General features: G+C 35.4%; 1 long non-coding RNA gene across 3 annotated transcripts in view; it reads right to left on the bottom strand.

Moving 5' to 3' along the window:
- Positions 1-654: 654 nt before the first annotated feature.
- The window catches only part of LOC148947541 (uncharacterized), a 41,940-nt gene continuing 21,479 nt past the window's right edge, over positions 655-21,115 (bottom strand). For 2 of the 3 annotated variants that reach the window (XR_016142290.1, XR_016142291.1), the window contains one exon: positions 12,052-12,409. This is a non-coding gene — a long non-coding RNA (uncharacterized LOC148947541). Of the gene's footprint in view, positions 7,479-12,051; positions 12,410-21,115 lie in introns of those variants that run through there. The other variant, XR_016142292.1, reaches the window with a different exon arrangement.

The following is a 21,115-nucleotide window of genomic DNA, read 5'->3' as shown; positions in this document are numbered from 1 at the left end:
AAATCAAGATGAGAAAAAAGAGAGAAAACTGCAGTCTAAGCTTCGCTCTAAAAAAGTACACTTATATTAGAAATAAAATTGCAAAAATTGACACTAAAATGACATCTTTAGAACCACCCTCCCCCCCACCCGACCTGAATTCTTTTGATTGTTTGTTTTTTTCCTGTTCAATCTTGCATTTTTCATATTTCAATCATTGCTTTGTCCACCTACGGTGTCACCTCCCTGTTCAAAAAGCTTTCTTTGTTCACACCTGCATAAGTATGTACACAAGGGATCATTGGCCCCTCCCTAGATCTAAAAGAAGCTAAGATTACCTTTGTTATATTCAGAAAACGAAAGTTCGCAATGTTTACGTTCCCTGTTCAGACTTTGGTAGGTTATTTTGCTTGGTCATATGAAAGCTTAGTTTCCGAGATTGGCTTAGACTTAAACTCTAAGTTTGGAAGTAAAAATAAAGTATACTCTGCTTTATTGGAATTAAATAATTTATGTACCATCCGAAACTTCGAAATACTACAAGAACAGAAAAACCAACTACAAACATTGGAAAATGAGTTACGCAGTGATTTTATCATGGATATTCAACTGCTAGGAGCCCCCACCCCCGAAAAAAATCCCTTTGTAAACCCCCCCTCCGAAAAACAATCCTGGATACGGCCTTGCCTATAACATATAGCAAAAAAAAAAAAAAAATAAGTAAAGAGAGCAAAATAATCCTAGTCAACATATACCTCTAGTTTGATAAAACAACAGATCCTGCTCTAATAATTCTCAGATAAAATGTACATTATAATGTTGTCCAAATTAGTTTGGTCCTAAAGATTTATCAGAATTTATAAATGATTTGATGTTTGAATAATTATTCAAAATCAGAACAGTCACAAACAATCATGTCCTATCAAAACCTATTCAGACTTTTTGTTACCACTAAGTTTTTACATTCATTAAAGAAGTTCGGGGTTACCTATTCCTAGCGTATTGAAATAAAGGCAAAATCAAGATTAAGCAAAGCATCTCTTATTATAGCGCACAAAATAAAATTTACTCAATTAAAATTAAATTTTACCTAATTAAAATTTACCTTTAATTTACAATTTTACAAATTAAAATTTACCTAACTTTTTGCCTGAACTGCCTAACAAGTAACGAGAGACAAAACCAAATTTATTTTCTTGTTAAAACAACAACTTTTTGTCCTTGTATTCAAATATTTTTGATACCAGTAACAGATACCACTGGTAATTGTTGTTCTGTAACATCATTGTTGATGAAATTCATTGGCTGTCCCATCTCGGTCAAATATATTTCCCTATGAAAGTATTCTTGACCTTAACCTAGACAATTTTCCTCTTGAGTTGCTTGACAAGAATGATTTTTTAAAATATAATTTACACACAGAAAAAAGCCTTTGGCTTTTCTTAGTTGGAATATTATAAGACGAACCACAGAGACCAGCACCATCCACCCCCCCCCCCCAGAGAAGCAACTTTGAAAAATGCTTGTGTTTCATTATCTTGTCGAAATATAAGTGTGTGTTGCATCATCGTGGATATAAATACTTATTTATTACTTCATTTGCTATTGGCTATATTTATTTCTTTAATCAGTTCTATATGTAAATGTACCAATATTCAATTCTATATGTAAATGTACCAGTGTTCAGTTCTAAATGTAAACATATACATTAGAAACTGTGATTTTGTCTAGGTTGTCACTAGTTAAAGCCAGTGTCAGTATTTGTCAGTTAAAGCCAGTATTTGTCAGTAAACTTTATTTTTCTTTTCCACTAATCAGCAAGAAAAGTTCTTTCACATATGGCTGGCTTAGACAATATTTTATCTGTTAGATTTACAAAGAATGTCTGATTTTGACTGCCATGTAATATCTAGAGTCTTATTTTCAACTTTTGGCTCAAATTCGAAGTTTTCATTTACTCTGTAGATAACAAAGAGCTTGCAGTATTTACTTCAGTAGTTACTTCATTCACTTCCCGGACTGCACATTCTATTTCAGTTCCATTATCTTTAGTTTTCCCCTTTGGATAACTCCATCTCGGCTCTCATCCAACGACTAGGACAAGCACTACTTTTTCCTATGTCTTATTGATTAGAATACATCCATATATTTTTATTGATCTTCTTCGTCTTTGCCATTTATTGTAAATTGCATTCACTTTTGAGACTTGGCTCTTCAGAACTCCGTCTTGCTCAATTATGTAGCGCATGAACCTTTGCATCTTTGATCCTCATCTGTGATACAAATAGGTACCTATAATTACTATCATTGAGAGACACGTATAGCAGCTGGATATTGTTGCAAAATTTATCCTCTTCTCTTTTTATCTCTCTTTTGTCCTTTTTATCCTCTTCTCTAATTCTAATCCTCTTCTTTTCACTCACCATGCAGCCGACTTTGATTTCGCACTAGTGAGTGGCTTAAACGGAAAAAATCCGAATAAAAACGGATAACGGATAAAAAAACGGATATAACTATCTATTAGCTTAACTCTGTTGAACTGAGTGCTGTATATTGTGTGTTCCCGATATTTATATCGTGGATGACGTCATTCTCTCTATCAACTATCTTATCGAAAGATAAATGTGTTATATCATCATGCACACAATGATTTCTTTTAATAGTTCAGTTATTATACTACAGCTGCAACCAGATATGAAGAAGAAAATCCAAATTAAAATTATATTAGCACTTCTATTCGCTTGTGAAACTGTCCATATCTAAAGCATAGGAATCAATCAGGAATCGACAGGCCCCAAAACATGACCCTAGACAGTACATACAAGTTCGAGATGCACAAAAATAGGGCATTGTTCAAGTGTCCAAAAGCAAGCAGCTATTACCACTCTTACTACAGAAACTATCGTTCTTTATGTTGGCAATGGGTATTTTAGTGTAAATAATTTGCATAACAGTAATGGACAGATACTGACAAAATAGAAACTGACGGACAAAACGATATACCAAACCATTTAACTTTTTTAAGATAGGCCAATATCGCTAAGTAGAGACGACTAATTACGGAAATACTGAGCCAACCCTCGACGAGAATAACTAACTAAAAGGAATCATATGCAATATAACTTAAACCAATATAAATAATTTCTTAGACCACACCGGCTAATTATGACAAGACAAACAATAGTAAAGAAGAGAGAAACGAGGATAATTACAGCCAGTGAAAAGAACAGATAGGAATATGCAAATATTTCGGTCAAGACCTCCGCTTGACCGTCTTCAGTGCAAAATAATGATAAAACACAAATAAAATCCAAAGGATACGCCTAATATAAAAACCAACCTAAAAACAAACACTAAAACTAAAATAGTAAGACCCTTGCCAAGCAACGATGAAATAGTAACAAAAATAAAATACTGAATGACATTTCCAACTTTCATTTTAAGCAAAGCATTCTTAAAGGCTAATCGCTTACCAGGTGTGGTATTATTAGATTCTATTATACTGCGAAGTATGATTTTGTGGATGGATATAAAAAGGATAAGAATTAATAAGTTCATCATAAATGGGGCTTAAATAAGTTTCTCCAACATCTTTATGGAGGACGACCTTTTGGTGAATATCTTTTCAACAGCCTTCCTTAAAACTTGCATGAGACCTCTAACAGAGGTGTTACTAAAACAAAATGAAATGGTGTGTGTTGTCATACACTTTTTGAGCCATGGCGGAATGAAAAGTCTCAGGCCCTTGGCATAGCCACATAGCTTTGTCGATTGAGGAACGGTGCCCCGACAACCTCTCCCCAAATTGTAGTTGGGTTCTTCCAACATAGAAACAGCCGCAAGAACAGAAAACCTTATAATCACCACCACCCAAAATGGGGCTGGTTTTACCTCTGTTGCTGTTGAAAAAGCTCTCTATTTTCTTAGAATTTTAAAAAGTGATATTAAGGTTATGCTTTTTAAAGATTCTCACTATTTTTTTAGATTCCTATTTTTCAAGCATTGATCTGATAAGTTTACAGGTAATAAATTTGAACAATTAAAACACAAAAAATTTTGCAGCTTAAATTAAGACAAAAACTCAATCAGACACTGAAAAATACACTTGAAATCATACACAGTAGAGGCAACAAGAAAATAAATAATACATCCCTAGTATCAAAGACTATATATATATATAACCAAAGAGAGCACCTTAAAGGACCAAAACAAAATAAACACAACTGTAAACGCGAGAAACAGAAACTAAACAATGCATAAGGAAACCTTTTCATTCCAAAAAAGAAATTAATAGTAGTTAAGTTACCTTTCGTTTTAATTTCGTATATTTGCCAATAGCTTGGACAAAAGGCAAATATATTATTCCTATTGTGTTATATGTATGTCCAAAATGATTTATTTTCCAAGTACTTCATCCAATTGAGCAGTAAGAAAAAATTATAATTCTTTCATCCGTCAAACTTAATGATATTTACACATTTGGTAATATATTTTAACTTGTTAAAAAAATCATCATTTCAATTTTAGAAGCAACACCATCTTTCACTAATGAGGTGTCACTTCATTAATGTAGCATCACTTATTAACTTAAAACTTATTATTCTATTTTTTATACTTAAAAATGGCCTTTAAACTAAGGTTCCTGAGATGAAAACCAACAAATACATATAAACTAGCCAATATATAAAAAAGGACGTTAATAGTTGAAGAGAATAGTAGCAGGGGATGCTGGGTAAAGTAGCTTTAACGTAAACAAGAAGTCCGCACTACCGAGTCAAAAGAAGTCAAAAGCTGATAGTGACTAGTATTACTGATGAGGTACATAACATGCCTAGACTTGTTATCTGGGCCATTAAGATTAAAACATATTTTAAACAATCTACTGTTGGTATCAACATGTTTCAGTACGTTATAAAGGACAGCATTTTGCCTACCATCCGAAGTCACAGTCAGTCTATTTTAGGATTCAATCAATAATTTGTTGATAATCACAAAATTAATATTCTTTTTCTAGAATATGGCTTATGGAGGTTGCGTAATTTCTTCAGACAACACACAAATAATTATGTGCGTGAATACAAAGTAAAAATACAAGGAAAAAAATATAAATGTAAAAAAAAATTTAGACCGTAATGCTTTTCCATTTACAAAAATTTAAAGAGAGAAAAAACGGGGTTTAATTCAAATAAAGCAGTGGAACAAAACACAAGAAAAAAATACAAAAAAAAATATTTCAATTTTTTTATTATTTATAGTTTTGTTGTTGCTCTTTTCTTGTGTTTTTGCTCCACTGCTTTATTTAAATTAGACCCTTTTTTCTCTTTAATTTTTTGTAAATGGAAAGGCAGTGCGGTCTAAGAAATTATTGTCGACTATATCTGGTAATAATATTGAATGATATATTTATTTAAGTACTATTCTAGTTTAACAGCGTTTGCTCCCCAGCGAAGTAGATGGTATAGCTTTTGCTCCCATGGGAAGTAATATGAAATTTTTAGGAGGGCGTCAAATTTGTGTTATAAGAGTGACACCAAGCAATATAGATCTTCTACTCAAATAAGACACAAGAAAATGTTATGAGAAATACACCTTTGCCAAATCCCAATTTATAAGCTTTGAACAATTTGGGCCTTGGCTATTCTACTTTTAACATTTTCACTACACCCACTAGCTTAACTTTTAATACTACCTAGGTAAGTGAAGGTGTCCGCTAGATCAATCTTGAAGTACGTACACAGAAAGCAAAAAATAAAATAAATTTAAGATACAAATGTTCCAGTAAGCATTAAAGATAAGTATTTAAGATACTATGTAAGATTCCAGTATTTTATTGTTCAGCCACGTATTCCCTGTCAGTGTTGACAGATCTCTACTAGAGATTATTTCCTTCCCACCAGAAACTTTAATGTTCCCTATAAAGATTCTCATATTTTGGTTTAGTATCAAGCTACTCTTCTTTAACTCTTTTTCATAGTCAGCATATGCTTTGTTAAACTTCAAGACTCAGATCTGGCTTTTGTTTGGAATGATATTGGAAATTACTGTCGAGTATACATTCCCTCGGAGGAGAAACATGGGAAGCATTGTAGTATTTCAAACTGAAATTAGGGAGTATCAGGCTATTTTTATATTTCCAAACTTCTTAGACTTTTCTGACGATGGAAAACTTGCTTGGTTTTCAGTGGCATTTGAATTGCTCTTCCTAGTCGGCTGAATTCGCATCTTCCCCTAAGATTGAAAAGTTGGATCTTCAGCAGATGCTTTTCTTATTGTGGTAGTTTCAATGATATTTTTGTCTACAAAATCACCCGGATTCTTTAGCACTAAAATTATCTGATATTGCCTCTACATATTAAAAGAAAAACTTTCTATGGATGAAATTGGGTTCATTTGACTTAATATTTTCTGTGTGGTCTGTCCACTTTTCTGAAGCAAAATACCTGGAAAAAATTTCTTATTCTGACCTTCCATGGTGCTGAAAAATTCTTCAAGACCTGGATTCATCTTTTTGCTTCTCTTTCACTATGGTTTCTACCAAAGGGGTTGTACTTATTATCTCCTTTAATTCAGAGGTGACAATCCTCGCTCTCTCTGTTGTATGTGTCTGTGTCAACATAGCTTCTTAATATTTCCAGTATCGTCTTAAAGAATGCAACGAATGCTGCTGCTTCACTTACACAACTGAATACCACAAACTCTGCAATCGACGATTCTGAATATGCCGCAGCACCGAACTTGTATATAAATTTTATCATAGGAGCTCCACAGGCAATTACTTTTGTTTTTACTTCTTCTGTGTTCAAGAATTTGCCATATCGAAAGACCAATCTAAATACTAGTCCAGACTGGGACCGCTGAAAACTCTAAGAACCGCATATATTAGTGCCCAAGAAAAATCAGTTACTATGTATGGAATCCTTATTTGCGTTTTCTTTTTGGCGGACAGCATAGTCAAAGTCTTGCAAAACAGCCGATAAACGATCCGTATCGTGTTGTTCTGAGAGTGTTTCGAAGTACGGATACGGAGACATTTCTTTCTTACCACTGGGAAAAACTAACCCACACAGGTTTTTTCTTCTGTTGTGATGACATATTTTGCGTATAATCCCCCCAGTGGCACTAAAATAAAGTCTATTTTTTTTGTATCTGTAGCGGCTAAACTAATTTGGAATTCCGAAAATAAGACGTCAAGATGGCAAAAAGAAAGTCAAGATGGACTTTAGATGTAGCCAATAATATCGAGCTTTTTCGTGTTCGAGAAAAATAATTTCACTTGTGCTGTTGCTACATTATAAGTTTTCATGCTTGCTTCTAGCTCCAATAAAGGATGAAAATGTAACTGCATTGATCTCGTATGCTCGGAAGAATTTTGCAAAACACCCAAGGAACAGGATAAGAGAACGAACAATCCTCTTCAGACGAACGATATACGTCTTCGATAGTTCTGAATCATACACTTATTATTCTTTACTTCTTGTTCTTTAGCATCCCATTTTTTTCTGAAATTTGAATTTTTACCCTTTTTTCCCCTATTGGGTCAATCCACGCCAAATCATCCAATCGTGACTGCGCGTGAAATTCCAATTTTGCTGAAAAAATTCTCAGCTGTTCTCTTCATTGATAGTACAAACAGGATTTTTTTTTTTTTTGAAAGCTAGTTTTTCGGGAAAAAATTTCCAAAGTTTCAAAATTCGCAAAAAACGAGGTTTTTTGAAAAAAAAATCCAAAAATTTGGTATTTTTTCCACTTATTTATCCAATTATCTAAATAGCCAGGAGAGATTGGATAGAAAAAATTGAGGCAATCCGATAATGACGGAAGAACTGACGGCCAACCGAAATTTTTGAACCCTTGTGCGAAAAAGCAGAACTCCAAAAATCTGCAAATTCTTAACGGTAAGAGCTAGGATACCATTTTTTTTTTTTATTCTTGTCCTCTTGTCACCAGGTACAAAGGGAAGTTTCGCATTTTGTCCTATCGCTTTTAGTTTCGGAGATATTTTCATAGAATTTTGACAAATTGTGAAAATTGTCACTTTTCATCCCCCAAAAAAGCTCTGTAGGCAACGCGATCCAGGAAAACTACTTATTAGGTCCTAAACTACCAAACATGACCTACCTGAAACCGTAAAAACCTCGATGGCAAAATTCAATCCTGATTTTTAAAAGGAGATTGAAGTTCGACCGTTTTTCAAGTTTCCTGTTATCATAAAAATGCAGATTCTTTTATCGCCAATTATTGCATTTTTATTTGGTTAGCGAACATATCTTTTAATATGGCCACTCATGCTGTATCTCTTGTAACCAATCTCAAACTTTTCTAGTTTGAATGTAATTCATCAATTCAGGCACCTGGTATTCTTAGTATGTAGCATAGTATACTAAAGTTTTTTAGCCTACCCTTCATGTGAACTTGTCCGGAAATGGCTGATTTTATATTTCTTGAAACAAATAGATGCTTCTTCAAAACTACTTAGATCAATTAAGTTAGAAAAAAAATGAAATAATGAAAATAAAACAATTAATGGTTGCTTTCTCTGCTTTTCTTCTTGTAAGTTTTGAATGTTTCTGTAACAACGGCTACTACATCTGGCTCTAAAAAAAAGTTTCTTGCGGAGTGACTACGAGACTCAGGAATAGGCAGCTTTTGTAGTAAGTTAGCAGCTGGTACTATGCACGTGTCGTCAGGCCGAGGCCAACGAAAACTTGAGCATGGTCCATTTGGGTGCATAAACTTAGCTTCAACTTCGCCACTCTCCTCATCAATGCTTACAACACACCCCACCCACCAATCAGAGCCATACACACAGGCTACGTAGTCTCCCGAGTCCTGATCGGTTAAAAGGACGTTCTCGAAATCTAACCGCAACACAATAAATTCTTCTCTTGGAAAGATAGTACCCAAATCCGATAAAACGCAAGCACTGATATTATTTTTGCCTTTGGGCCTAAAACTGTGAAATGACTGAGTTCCAGGAATAGTAATAGCTTTCTCAAAGCGGTCTTCGAGGCAACTTTCAATGTTTTCATTAACGTTATTTGACGAAACGCAAAATACTGTAATGTTGGGTAGGGACTTATCTGCCCACTCATAAAGATCGTGTGCCGTAAGTATCTGATTGTCAAATGGCCTTTGCAAGCTGGTGCGAGCTGCTAGTCTTTTCACAGTACCGCCAATCCCATCACACGCATTCTTTCCATGACACGAAGCAAAGAAATTCCACTCAGCATCTAACCCAAAGTCAGTGAAATGGCAGCTCAAATTTGCAAAGTTTTTTCTGTTTTTGTACTGGGATCCTGCACCGTCGCTGAAATAATAGATTTTACAAAGGCCGGGAATCATAGCCTTAACGTGAAGCAATACGACTTTCAAAAAAGCGTGAACTGCAGCAGTGTTATGGTCCATGTGGTCGCTGATAACACACAAATTGTTGCTGAACAGGCTATCACCCCTACGCCAATATACCACAAACGGATGTAATGTTGCCTGAGAACTTTCCCAGTGAAAACCCTGAACTGCGTCTTCGACCAAAAAGGAAAAATTTTCTGCAAAGTCTAAAAGCAGGAGGACCTCATTGGAGCCGAGATTCTGCTTTAGTTGGTCTATGTAATTTTGCTGACGGACTGAAATGAAATGGTGTACTGTAAGGTTCCGGATTGACTCGACAAAATTCGGTATGAACACATCTATCGTTTCTTCTACTTGTCTAAGAACTGTTCGGTCCACATGTACCCACTCTTTATAGGTCACTGAATCAGATTCAGCTAGTTCCTCCCAGAGAAAACTCTCCAAGTCGTTTTGTTTATCAACACAGACAGTGCACTTGTGTAGCTTGCACATTTCATTTCTGATAGAGCATACAACTTTGGACATCAAATCCTCGAGCGAAATCCTTATATCAGCGCCTAATGATTTAAGCTTAGTATTTTGGTGGTACAGACAAACACATACCGAATGAACCCCACTTGAGCCAGCTGTAACACACCAGGGTGGCTTAAGCTCAGCAAATTTGCTGCGTCCGATTTTGAAATCCGGTTTGTCCTCATTGTCCTTCTTAAATAACTCGTAAAGTTCAGAAATATTGGCCAGCAGTAATTTCTTTTGTTTTTGTTCCCTTTTGCCATCGATTTTTACGGAGACGAAATCTTTCTTGCCTGGAAGCTGCCGGCTGTTGACGTCAGATTCGTAAAAGTCCAGAACAGCCTGAACTACATGTGGCTTAAGAACATTAGGTGGCTTTTTTTAGGTCAAAAGAGGCAATATTCCTCCCTCCTTTCTAATATTCCTAGCTTTTCTAACAAGGTACTCCGATACTTGGAAAAAATCAGATACTTTTTGCCGGGGCCATGTCGGAGGCACTAGAGTGAGAAGACTAAGTTTCCTAGATAATGTATCCGAGGTTTCAAGTTTGGTTTTCAGGGAAATACAGAAATCCTTTATTTCTGTGTCGTTCATCAGAAAGGGGACAGATTCTTCAGCAGACTCCATAGAATTCTGAACCAATGACGAAGCTATGCATTTGCGCTTCAGCACAGGAGAGGAAGTAGCACTGGTTGGAACACTCAAAGCGACATTAATGATTTTGGAAACGAATTCTGCAACCGTTTCGGACTTCCGTTTAACGTAGTCTTTTTTTTTGTCCAACAGAGAATTTTAAGGAATAAGGCTTGAGCGGCGAGGTCCCAATATTTTCAAATAAACTTGAAACAACTGTAGCTGCGTTCGCTGCAGATTGTCTTGAGGAACAATCAGGCTGGGAATTGTATGAGAAAGATCCGTCGTTAGAAACTTGGGGGATATTAACAATGTCATCATCGGACTCTTCATAGGCACGATCGTCAATTTCGGTGCGGCATTCAGCACACACCTTGTAACAGGGAATAAGTTTGAAACGAGACAAGGTTCTAGTGTTTTCTAGTGTTATAGCTCTTGTTCCTTTCCGAGGACAAGAGGTGTGCAACTCAAATGGATCACAGCAGATTCTCGGAACAGCCTTAGCAAACTGATGAAGGTAGAATTGCTCATGATGAAAGCAAATACGCTCTATGGAGCTAACAAATGTTCTCAATAAAATTGTCTCCCGACTCTGATCTGAAAGTTCGGTAAATTGTCTAAGTCCTTCTTTGCGAAAAAATGTTTTCTTGTGACACTCGCTATTTAAATGAAGTCCAACACAACATTTTTCAAGAGCTATTTTTTCTAATTCCGACATCTAACAATCCTCACAGTACGGTATGAATTATACTTCATTCACGGCCAATAGCAATTATTCGACTGTGAGTGAAATATCTGAACTTCAAATAATTCGATGACGCATCCCACTAACTTACTCTGGAGAAAGGAATCGCTCAATTTGTGTGATTTCGATATTTGAATAAACTGCTTGGCAACAAAGAATTTAAACTTGCAGCAGTTCATTCCGCATGCATTTTGTTAACTTGAAAAACGGTCCAACTTCAATCTTCTTTTAAAAATCAGGATCGAATTTTGCCATCGAGGTTTTTACGGTTTCAGGTAGGTCATGTTTGGTAGTCTAGGACCTAATAAGTAGTTTTCCTGGATCGCGTTGCCTACAGAGCTTTTTTGGGGGATGAAAAGTGACAATTTTCACAGTTTGTCAAAATTCTATGAAAATATCTCCGAAACTAAAAGCGATAGGACAAAATGCAAAACTTCCCTTTGTACCTGGTGACAAGAGGACAAGAATAAAAAAAAATGGTATCCTAGCTCTTACCGTTCAGAATTTACAGATTTTTGAAGTTCTGCTTTTTCGCACAAGGTTTCAAAAACTTCGGTTGGCCGTCAGTTCTTCCGTCGTTATCGGATTGCCTCAATTTTTTCTATCCAACCTCTCCTGGCTATGTAGATAATTGGATAAATAAGTGGAAAAAATACCAACTTTTTTGATTTTTTTTTCAAAAAACCTCGTTTTTTGCGAATTTTGAAACTTTGGAAATTTTTTCCCGAAAAACTAGCTTTCAAAAAAAAAACCCTGTGTGTACTATCAATGAAGAGAACAGCTGAGAATTTTTTCAGCAAAATTGGAATTTCACGCGCAGTCACGATTGGATGATTTGGCGTGGATTGACCCTATTATGATCAAAAAGGTAATATTGTAATACGTTAAATGTTACAAATGGTTGATCATTCTGCATTACACTTTGAAACTCGAGTTCTGATGTGAATTTATATATCACGTGACAACCTTCAATCTTGCACTTAGCTGTGGCTTTGAATTTTCTTCCTTTATGGTTATTTATAAATATAGTCTGACACCGACGCTTTAATTTCTGCCTCAAAATAGATGTACAACCCTTTTTTTAACTACAAAATTACCCGTTGCATCCATAGCACACAACTTTTGGAAATTTTCTGAAGAGATTTCTACTCTAAAACACTCCAAACTCTTCAGTGACTCTGGTGCATCTGCCTAAAAGAAAAACAAATAATGTTAAAAGTCTCATAATTTTCTTAATCTCTGTGGTTACCTTTACCCATAAGATACATTTTCTAATATAATACAATGCATCTTTTGATATGTTTACATTACTGAAGTATGGGTGAACCTACCCATCTTTAAAAAAACCTCTAGAGTATGGTATAAATTCTGCAGTGAATTTCTCGCTTATCTATAAATCCTCAACTAATAGTGACATGAATCTGCAGTGATCGCCAAAGTTTTAGATAAATCATCAACGAATCACAAAATTACATAAGTAACAAAACAGACCATATCACACAAAGATGGGGATTTCTGCCATTTTGTGACAAAAACATTAATTATTGCCCAAAGGTCAAAGTTCCAGAAAATGAATATTCTAAGATAGCCAATTTCTCGTTTATCGCGCTCAATTGGAGGTTTTAAGACCCCCCCCCCGCTACATGGAGGAACTATGAAAACCATTTTTCTATGGTTAGCATGTATCCCATTACTTATTTAATTCTTTATTTCTGCAGAGGCTACAGGTTACAGTAAGACTGAAGAGGAAACGTAGCCAAAGTCGGGGTGGTTCGGGTCAGTAACATCTTTGATTGGATTTTAATTGGTGAGAAAATGTACGAAAATGACTGTTGACAATAACTCGAGAAAAATTCAAACGGGATGGCTTAATATAAAGCCCTTGCGGCAAAAAAATATACCTAATTCAGGGTCCCCAGAAATTTCAAGGCAGAAAATTCCCTCCGTGTGCTGTTCTTCTTGGTTGAAAACACTCCCGAGACCGAATGCATATTATTTATGCTGTATGCACAGTGAGAAGAAGAAGAAGAAGATCTCCATAACAATTAGATGCTTTAAGTTTTCTTTACTTTAAACTTTCCTCTCGTTACTTTTTTAACAGTTACGAAATTATCTTCGAGACGGTCAGCCTATGCTGACACTCGCAAAATTATTTTTAGGAATCCCAACTCTTTACTATTAATATCAAATAATTCACTCCTATTTATTTGTCCTTTGCTATAATTCAGGCTAATTGTCTTCATTTGATCTTTACAGTCTCTTGGATCATAAAGTCAGAGCCTTGACATTCAAACTATCACCCGTTTGAAATCACCCGCTTGGTTAATGTTAACCATCGGCTCCCGAAACAACAAAACAACGCTAGTCAGTAATAACCAGAGTGTAAGGAGGCCTTATTTTGTGTAAATTTCGTAACTCAATTTTATTAAAGCTTGGAATTCCCTTTCGCTTCATAGATCAGAAATATAGCGACAATTTCAAATTAGCTTGAATTTGAAAATAAATTCTCTTTGCATAACTAGTCATAAGTCTTGTAGTGACACTCTTTGTCCAAGAATCAAACGAACTTTGAACCCGTGATATGTTAAGACCTAATTTAGACCAGTTTTGCAAGTCCTTGAAAGACTGGAAAGAAACTATTTTTGACAAAAGATGGTTGATTGGCTAGGAGGGAGGGAAGGTCACTAAACGGATCAAGTAGCAAAAAGAATATAACTTATGGATGAGAGACAAATCGGGGTAGTTTTGCCTCGGAAACAAAGAGTAAGTGTTTTACTTTGTAATTACGATAAGTTACCACTGTCTGTCTAAATTCTCCTTGGGGATAAAAGTTTGAAGATAAAAGTTAAAATAAGAAGAAAACCTCTAAAAGCTTTCTGTCACTTGAAAATAACTTTAATACGTATATAAGAGAAATTTAAGCTTTGAGTATTTCCACCTAGACAAGGCTTGAGCCATTTGGACAAAACAGCATTTTAAGGTTAGAATAAGCCAAATTAAATTTCTTACCAGAAATTTAAGCTTTGAATAACTGAGGGTTTAAAGAGGAAAGTAAAACTTACCCAAGAAGAGAAGGCTAGAAGAGCCATTTCTGATTTCCCTATTCGGCCTAGAGTCCCTTTAGGCTGAGCTTGACTTTATAAAGATCTTATGTTCAGAAATTGGAATTATCGGACAATCACATCAATTAACCCCACCTTTATCTTTGTGCAATCTTCAGACGTTTATACTAAGAGGAAAACTGTTCTCTTTTTAATCATTCTTTCATGTCGTTAACCCCATATTGCATATTTATACAAAGGTAACCTTAATGTTTATACAGGTAGGTTTAGGGGAAAATGGAACAATATTATCAACGTAAGAATTTCCAAACCTTTATGTCCAGATATTTTCAATTAAGCTCTCCCTGCTAAAGTTAAAGCTTAATAAAGGTCCAAGCACTACACAGCCCTTTCAAGAAATAATAAGAGAATCTCTTGGTTGGGGTTAATAAAATTTGAATGAAAAGCAAGTACGGTTATCCTTAGCTTAGCTTAAAAATAGCTTAAACTAAAGTATTTTAATAACCCCGAACTCAAGTCTTGACTAGCTGTTCAAGTGTAACCTTTTTAAGTAGAAACATTCGTTAGCTTAGGATTAATTTAATCTTTTCTTTTCGGTAAACATTGGTGGATTGGAACAAGTAGATCATTAGACCTTAGACCTAGAAGAGGTGTGGAAATAGTCAATATAAACAGAATTAGAATATTTTTCCTTTTATCTTCTTTTGTAAATAAAATCATTTGTCACTGAATTCTGAGTACCGATTTCTTACCCAACGCCTCAGTTTGTATCACGCTACCAAATTTATTAGCCCTGCTAGTAGGGGCAACCTTACAACTGGTCGCAGCAGTATTCAGGTTCGGTACAACTGGTCGTACTCAAGTTAGGTGCAACTTTCGTTTAAGTGGGGGAGGATTAATTAAATTTATAAAATTTGGTAAAATTTAGTCCTGTTCCTCACAAGAAAGTGTGTGTTCAGTTTTCCAAACCTATCCAAGACAGAAAAGTTTGAAAAAGTGTTCATTAAAGAAAATTTCAACCTAAAAGGGAAGCTCAGACAGACTTTTATCTTCCTAAGATTGTTTCTTCCTTTTCCTTATCTTTCTCTTTGCTACAAGTTCTAGTGTCCGTATCATCTATAATTTACTTAAATAGGGTCATAGGTTAATCATCCTCAAGAGTGTGGAATTATAATACTAAACTTGAGGGTAAATTTAAAACCAAGGTACTGAGAAAATTCTCATACAATTTATAAGTAGACCCATTTTAGCGACTTAAAGCACTATAAGGGATCAAAACGTTTCCAACGCTAAGAATTGAAAGGAATAGATCCATCATGAGTTCCAATGAAAACAAAATCAAAGAGTTAGAGATTGCACTACAAGACGCGTAGTCTAGAATAAACGCTCTAGAGGGGCAATATAGAGATGCCACAGTCACAAGTAGGCTTCAAAGCCTATTTGTGGAGCAATCGCCTCCCATCCCATTACTGACATACCCAAATGAAACCCATTCATGGATTTCCACCCTTAAACAAATACAAAGGAGTTTAGAAAAAAATGACATTGCCATGATAAATCAAGCTCTTTGTTATACTCGAGGAGAAATGCAAAGATTCGCAACGAGCTTAGATATTCCTAAAATAAAAGATTTAGACCATTTAGAAAAACTTTTAAAAGAAGCCTTTTTACATGAAAAACCAGCCGCACAAAAACTACAAGAACTGCTTTCCGAGAAACAAAGACCATCTGAGTTGGTACACCAATTTTACTCCCGAATTAGTAGAAAGGCTCTAGAGTATGCAAAAACTGCTCCTGGTATAAGGGCAGATGACATAACTATTATTATTTTCAAAAGTGGTATGCTCCCTTCAATTGGAAGGAAAGTTCATGAACAAACTAAAACAACAGACGACAAAGATGAATTATTAGCGCTGGCAAATAGATTTGAATCGATTGATTTAATGTACAGGGACTTCTCAGACATGTCGTTTGGAGCAACAGTGGTTGACTTAGGAGACAAAACCTCCCCTGGAGAACAAAGAGATAACTCCAGAGTAGAATTCAAAACATAGGAAATTATAAAAATAACCCAAAGAAATGTTTGAATTGTGGAAAGAAAGATATGTCAGGACCAACTTGGGATAATTATTCCAGGTATATATTTAGTAAAAGAAAAAATCCTAGCATAAAATTCTAGACTTGCTGGGGTCCATATAAATATTCGGAATGTAGAAAACGTCCAACATGTATCCGTAGTGGTGGAGAAGGACAAAAAACAAGACATTGCTTAGCCACAGCACTTATAAACCAAGGACAAGAAAATTTTTAGGACAATTTTTGCCGAAACCTCTGCGGCCTTCAAGCAATGGTCAGGGAACTATCGGAAGGCACAGGCACAGATTCCGTAGTTTTGTAGATATAGGTTAACCGTTAGGAGTAGACCAGTGACTAGAAGTCGCGGACATGTCATGCCAGGGAGTTATGTACTTCAGAGGGGTGTTGAGAGGACAGCTATCAAGGACACACAAAAGGGTTGTGTCCACTTCTTAAGGATGCAAGAAAGGGTTGCATCTGCCTCTTAAGGAAGCAAAAAGATTTGTATCCATAGGGATACGAAAAAGGGTTGTATCCCAACGCACAAAGGCTGCATTCAGGCTAAAAAATGAGACAAAGAAAGCTAGCAAAGTGCAGAAATGGCTTCTAAGGTAAACAGGATACCGAAATATGTCCAAGATCTGACATTTTGGGAAGAGCTCAGAACCAAAAATTTCGAATTTAGGAAAGAAAGGAAATCCCATTTTTTAAGAAAAGGTTAGAAAATCTCCTTTTGGTTCCCGTGAATAGCTTATTGTATACACTGGATGATTCTGAAAAAAAGACGTCAATTTAAGATAATTTTATCAAAAAAAATAGTTAATAGAGTCATCCGTTCCCTGCATTCAAGTCATTATTTGGGGGGCCAAGATGGGATCTGTCAAAACCATAAATAAATTAAGAGAAGATGATGTCTTTGTGTATATGTATTACCAGGTTGAAGAGGCATTAAGAATTATTGGCTCTGCTTGAAAAGATTTAAAGTTAGCGTTAGTTACCCCACTCTTTAGGGATAAAATTTTCCCTTGTGACCTCTTTAACGTTCGGCCAAGTGATACCACAGGAAAATTGTGTCTTGGCCCGAATAGTGACAAATGCACATTGGTAAAAATATAGTAGTAGGGCCTTCTAAGGAACAATGATAAAACTAAATCCCATTACCCATATGATTCAGAATGTTGCTGAATATAAAAGACACTGCCGATAGGATATAAAAAATCCGTCAAATAAAGGATAAAAGTTATAGGAATTATATAAGACTTCTTATAATACAGCCATACAATAACTTAAGATAGTAATAATTTATGATTTCTGTCTCCAACAAAGGAGATGAATTCAGAATATTCGAAAGGTTCGAAATTTTCATAACTCGTAATTTTTAAAAAAAATAGAGAACTGGTACAGATTTTTTTTTTCCTTTCAGTGTAGAATGTATTTGCCTTTGATTTTTCAAGCTTTTCATTGTTACTAGTCCTTTTGGCACCTTTAAATACTCTTTCGAGTATTCAATTATAATTTGAAAAAAAAATTGTGAATAAAGTTTGAAAAGGCCCAAATAAGAAAATAACATTCAGCTATTCATAGAGGTCAATTAATATATTTTCTTTTTATTAAAGCTGTGCTCAATTTTAAACCTAAGTAATCAAAAAGTCGATTTATCTTTGCTTAGCAACACAAGAGCAGGGGTTTGATTTCGGATGCCGCGAAACAACAAACAAAAAAAAACCGTAGATTAAAAATATCAGCATGAGCTCATAAGGTTCGAAATTTTCTGGCTGAGAACTTTGCATAAGTTCTACTACATTAGGAAGACGAAACTGAATATATAACTTTTATTTACATTTAGAATAGGTTTAGTTCAACCATTGGCCTGGATGAAGTGAGGCAAATACGAGTTTTCTTGCAAGAAGAAAGGGAAAGATGTAACAACATATTGAACATCGACGTATAACCTTTTTAAACTCTTTATATATATATAATGGGATTTCTTTCAGTAGGACTGATATTAAGAAAATTAAGAAATTTATATACAGGTTATCGAGACCAAAAGTCTCAGGGATTAAATTTAGAAGTAGTATAAGGAGAAATTGAGTTACAATAGATCTTAGTAAATTTGTGTTTCCTTTTGTTTATTCCTTTTAAAACAAAAATTGTTGGGGTTCCACCCCTGTTTCTTTTCCTTTCAGATAAATGACCTGTTTTCTTTTTTTTAATTACATTTGCTTATAGTATAATTTCAAAAGACAGGTTAAATTCCCGTTACTAAGCGATAGTGGTTTTGCAATAGGGAAGCTTTGAGTCAAGTTTATTTTTATACTTCCAGGTTTTGGGGAGTCATTGTAAGATGAATCTAAGAAGTTGAATTGGGTTTTGAATGAAGATGTAGCTGATTGGCTGGGCCAAGCAGAGGTCCCCCCATATGAACAGTTGTGTAAAGATTATTATTCTTTTTTAGTCTATGTTTTGACCCCGTTTGGGGAAGGAGTCTGCGTTTTGACCCCTTGGGAAGGATATTCCTGTTGTTATATGTAACCCTTTTGGAAGAATACAAGTAAGGTATTTTCTACAACTGTGTACTAGTTTCTGTAACCCAGGCAGGGTAGGAATAAATCTACGAGGTACTGTCAGTATTATATTGACAGGGAGGTTTGTTACCTCCAAGGAGAGAGTTAAGAGATTTTCTAGCCGTAACCCAAGGCGGGTACATTTGGCTTTAGAAAGTGGCCATTTGACCACTCGATCGCGTTATCATACCCTGGGACAGGGTATACTGTAAATAGGGTAGTACCAAACCCGATATTCGCAGAACCGGTGTGGTAGACACGGGCATAGCATTAGAATTTGGGGCCGGGGCTTTCCCCTCCAATAAGTGGTTACACCCGTATATTACCACGCCAGTGGTGTTGTGGCCTACCGGTATAACACTGGTGACAAAACACCACGAACAGTGGTGCCAGCGGTAGCTAGCACCACGAACAAAAATTATACTAAGATTTTAAGTGGGGGAGATTGTAAGGAGGCCTTATTTTGTGTAAATTTCGTAACTCAATTTTATTAAAGCTTGGAATTCCCTTTTCCTTCATAGATCAGAAATATAGTGACAATTTCAAATTAGCTTGAATTTGAAAATAACTTATCTTTGCATAACTAGTCATAAATCTTGTACTGACACTCTTTGTCCAAGAATCAAACGAACTTTGAACCCGTGATATGTTAAGACCTAATTTAGACCAGTTTTGCAAGTCCTTGAAAGACTGGAAAGAAACTATTTTTACAAAAGGTGGTTGATTGGCTACGAGGGAGGGAAGGTCACTAAACAGATATAGTAGCTACGAAAATATGAATTATGGATGAGAGACAAATCGGGTATTTTTGCCTCGGAAACAAAGAGTAAGTGTTTTACTTTGTAAATTACGATAAGTTACCACTGTCTGTCTAAATTCTCCTTGGGGATAAAAGTTTGAAGATAAAAGTTAAAATAAGAAGAAAACCTCTAAAAGCTTTCTGTCACTTGGAAATAACTTTAATACGTATATAAGAGAAATTTAAGCTTTGAGTATTTCCACGTAGACAAGGCTTGATACATTTGGACAAAACAGCATTTTTAAGGGTAGAATAAGACAAATTAAATTTATTATCAGAAATTTAAGCTTTGAATAACCGAGTGTTTAAACAGAAGAGGAAGACTTAACCAAGAAAAGAAGGCTAGAAGAGCCTTGTGCGAGTCCCCTTTTCGGCTGATAGTCCCTATAGGCTTAGCTTGATTTTATAAGAACCTTATATCCAGAAAATAGAATTTTCAGAGAATAACAGTAATTAACCCCACCCCCCCTTTTGTGCAATATTCAGACGTTTATACGAAGAAGTAAACCGTTCCCTTTTTTAATCATTCTTTCATTTCGTTAACCCCGTACTACATGTTTATACAAAGGTGACCTTAATGTTTATACAGGTAGGTTTAGGGGAAAAGGGAACAATATTATCAACGTAAGAATTTCCAAACCTTTATGTCCAGATATTTTCAATTAAGCTCTCCCTGCTAATGTTAAAGCTTAATAAAGGTCCAAACAATACACAGCCCTTTCAAGATATAATAAGAGAATCTCTTGGTTGGGGTTAATGAAAATTTGAATGAAAAGCAAGTACGGTTATTCTTAGCTTAGCTCAAAAATAGCTTGAACTAAAGTATTTTAATAACCCAGAACTCAAGCCTTGACTAGCTGTTCAAGTGTAACCTTTTTAAGTAGAAACATTCGTTAGCCTAGGATTAATTTAATCTTTTCTTTTCGGTAAACATTGGTGGATTTGAACAAGTAGATCATTAGACCTTAGACCTAGAAGAGGTGTGGAAATAGTCAACATAAACAGAATCAGAATATTTTTCTTTTCATCTTCTTTTGTAAATAAAATCATTTGTCACTGAATTCTGAGTACCGATTTCTTACCCAACGCCCCAGTTTGTATCACGCTACCAAATTTATTAACCCTGCTAGTAGGGGTAACCTTACAACAGTTTATATAATATACCACTAAGTTTACCGCAGATGATTTCTGGCTCTTCATTCTCGGTGCGAACAAAAAGCTCCTCCCACTTATTTCTGCACTTATCGTCCACTTATTGGTTGAGCCGGCCAAGTGGTTTTGTCAGTACTTGTTCCGTAGGTGATTCTTCTTTGTCTACCCGTGAAAAGATTTAATGCCGCTTATGTTTATATCTGCAAAAACGTTCTCTGGAGCACTCGCACCTCGGACCGGGTTT

Source organism: Artemia sp. Qi Xiang Cuo, chromosome 10 (genome assembly GCF_049724085.1).
Source record: "Artemia sp. Qi Xiang Cuo chromosome 10, ASM4972408v1, whole genome shotgun sequence".
NCBI lineage: Eukaryota > Metazoa > Arthropoda > Branchiopoda > Anostraca > Artemiidae > Artemia > Artemia sp. Qi Xiang Cuo.
Note: the sequence above shows the minus strand (reverse complement) of the source record. Positions and strands in the feature narration are given on the sequence as shown.